The 3,770-nt window shown below is 28.7% G+C and overlaps 1 pseudogene; it reads right to left on the bottom strand.

The window, feature by feature from the left end:
• Nucleotides 1–524: 524 nt before the first annotated feature.
• LOC112602436 lies at nucleotides 525–3,107 on the bottom strand (annotated as a pseudogene).
• Between the last annotated feature and the right edge of the window lie 663 nt (nucleotides 3,108–3,770).

Genomic DNA, 3,770 nt, shown 5'->3' on the forward strand with positions numbered 1-3,770 from the left:
TAAAATTACATAAATATGCGCTATAATATGACCTTAATTATCGCTAAATATGTGTTACAAATATACAATAAAAACAACAAAATATGAAAAATAGGAAAATTATTAATTAATCACTTACAAATTAGAAATTATTATAGGTTTTTTCAATTTTATTTTGATGGCGTTTCGTTGCTTTAATGTTTATCTGTTTTTAAGTGCTGAGTTATGTTAATTTTTTTTTCACTGTTCACTTTACACTCACATAATTGACAAAATAATACATTGCCATCTACCTTAAACACTTCTTCGCCGAACTCGGATACAACATTATTGAGTTTACACGAAAAAGATGATTTAATTTTTGGCATTTTAAAACAAAGTTACTACACATAAACGGCGAAAATATAACGAGTACAGGCATACGATACGATTATATAAAATGAATTGACTATAATACGACGTTGATAATCCCAGTAGAAATTGACAAAAAAAAAAAAAAAAAAAACTAACAAAATTAGCAGATAACAAAAATTTGAACCAAATACCTAATACGAAATTATCGTAGTATTAGCACCTTCGATCATATTTTTTTCATTTTCTTGCGGACCCTTAAAAAAGTATGATTCACATCGATCATGGGCTCCCAAAATGTGTCGAAAAATGTTATTTATATCTTGTCGTAATCCTTAAATAATATGTGTATATAATATTATAACATTATAATAATTGTGTTAATTTATAATGTTATCAAAAAAAATAATTATTATAATAATTAACTTGCCTACTGATTTTTGGTAATCTGTTTGACTTTGTAAGCTATTACGATATTCAATTGCCTTTGTTATTAAAAATCTAAAGTGTAATATATTTGATTTTAAATGTTTTTTCATCGAAATCGGATACTTGGTATTTAATATCATAGCTACTAATTTTGTCCCATAATTTCGAAATAAATGATTGCGACTTTCTATTTTTATGACGGGTAGTCTAGGTGCATAAGGCATTACTTCAGCCAATCTTTTTGTAACGCTTGAGGCTTGAGTCTCCGTCTCCTTAACATTTTTTTTATTATATTTAAATAAGTAATTAATAAATTAACTAAAATTATAAAAAAAATATGCACGATTTAAAAACGTAGATTAGCTTACCTATTAGTTTATTGTATTATAGACCATGCATTTCTAAACTCTGTTTAAATCCATCAGCAACACTATCAGCTTCCATACTTGTAGCACCCTTTTTCCAATTTAAAAAACATGTATGTTCTGGTGGATTTTATTTTTTATTTTTTGCCCTCTGGCAGATTACATCACAGATAAAAATCTGCATGTGCTGGTAAACTTGCATCATCCAACTTACACCATGCATCTGTATACTCATATAGATATACACCCTTTCAGGAAATAAGTGGCACATCTTTCGCAGAAAAATGTTTCAATGTTTCTCGGAATTTCGAAAAATCTAGCGTTAATTTTTAGCTTAACATTCCAACTTAGATGGCATAAATCTATACGTATCTACGAATCGTATGGTAAACGTCTTATTGATATATTTTGAAAATGATATAAATTTTAGCTTACTGTTTGGGATAACATTTATAGTGTTTGTATCATAACCTAATTCGGTAACTATAAAATGGGCACATAATTAGACAAGTTGTGGAGGAAGCATGGTACATATTTAGGCTGTTGTAAATCAAGATTACATTTAAAACATAACGACTGTCTTAATTTACCTGTGAGGTGACAGTAATCGCGGACTTTTTGAATTAAATCAAAACTACTTTTACAAAATTTACAATTTATGTTTTGATTATGCCTACGCGTATCTTCATCACATATATAGGGGGACATTTGTTTTTAACAATTTTTTAACTTTGAGGCTCACTTCAAGTATATTATCCACAAAATGCTTGGCAATCTCCTCTTGACTTTCACTACCACGATAAATAACCGGTGTTATTGGTATATTAAACTCCTAAAGCAGCTCTAACGGTATGCCGTAGGACGCTTTGCAAACTACAAATCCATAGCTCATAGGTTTATGCCTTTGTGTTATAGTTGTTCGTTCCCCCTTACGTTCATTAGCTTTTATTAGTAGTGCTTCAAAATCGTCGTATATAGTAAATGGGTGGTGTTGTGCATTTTTCCATGCATTGAATTCGCGCTTTGTACCGATTCCGGGCATTATTATTGTTTTACCGTGTTCAATTGTTTTAGATTAGACGTGTCAAATGCAAATTATCAACTGGGTCAAACATATTTGAACGGAATTATGTGTCGTCCGCACAGAAGACTTGTCGAAGGAAAGCGCTTTTAACAATTTATTTTTAATCGTATTCATTAATTAAAAAATAACAGAACATTGAACATTATTTAAATTTCAAAAAAAAAATTCAAATTAAAAATTATTTTTGATGTTTGCGATATATGGTATTTATTTTTCAACACCAACTCTGTGTTGGATAAAGCAAATTTTAATATAAAATTTAAATGAATTTCATTTAATCTAGATTCAATAAGATGAGACTTATTATTGCTATTCATTAATAAAAAAGTTGCTCAAATTAAAATCAATACTACTAAAAAAATGAGAGTTTATGTTTTGTATTCCTTTGAGTAAATATTTCTGTAGAGTCGTCATCTGTATTGTCAAACAGAGATGACGAGTGATTGAAAAATGTCAGACCGTCATTCTCATAAAAAGCCTAAAAAAAATAAATAAATTGTTAAATATACGTTTATCACAAAAATTAAATGTGTGTATATTATAGATACCATCAGATTGATTTTCCGAGTTGTTGTCCATAGAATTTATTTCCGTAAATTTCGATGAATATTTTCGTTTACCAATTTCATCTTCAGCTACCTATAAAATTATAGTTATTAATACTTGAATATTTTTCAGTTTAAAGTCATAATAAATTACCCGTGCTTGTGAATAGAGTCGTCATCGTTATATGAATGCATTGGAGGCATACTCTATAATTTCTGGGTAGTGACGGCTGTGGCAAAGGCGAAAAGAAATAAACTATAAAATATAACTATAAAATAATAAAATACCTTAAACATTTTTACAAGTGATATAAATTAAAGATTTACCTCTATAGTAACATTTCCCCACTCCATCGTTGTGTCCATTGTTCAGCTAATTGTCTTGTTGCAAATATTTTAAACCAAATTTATGTCGGGTTTTATCGAAAAATAAAAGTGATTCACTAGTTAGAAAACTATAAAAATAACTACAAATCCACTAATATGATTTATACACTTTTTGTACTATCATGTTCAATAAAAATATACCTACGTATATGATATAATATAATTATTTCATTGATAGTAGTTATTATTACGTGATATGATCGCAGCATTATAGGTTGCCGGAGACTTTAACGATCGTACATTTGATGTCTTAGAACCTAACCTAATCCCGAGACGCGAGTTACATTGAAGGCATGACTATATGATTTTTATTACATTAGTGTGCCTATCTTAAGCTTTTTATACGCATATAAATAATAATAGATTATTGGTTCAGTAACCCGCGTGCAGAACAATATTTTGTAAGAATATACGCAATTTATCAACAGCTGTATAGGCGTTATATAATTATATTTACGCATACCTACCTATACTATTTATACCAGATACCCTTATGAGTACAGTGTTGGTACATTGGGTAGCATGATTTTTTAGGTCAAATTAGTTTAACAATAATTATAATTTAATTTAAACGTATAATATGATAAATTCAAATTAAGGACGATTATGTTTTCTGACCGGTTTTGTAAT

Source organism: Melanaphis sacchari, unplaced genomic scaffold, assembly GCF_002803265.2.
Source record: "Melanaphis sacchari strain LSU unplaced genomic scaffold, SCAv2.0 Contig103_pilon_pilon, whole genome shotgun sequence".
Classification (NCBI taxonomy): domain Eukaryota; kingdom Metazoa; phylum Arthropoda; class Insecta; order Hemiptera; family Aphididae; genus Melanaphis; species Melanaphis sacchari.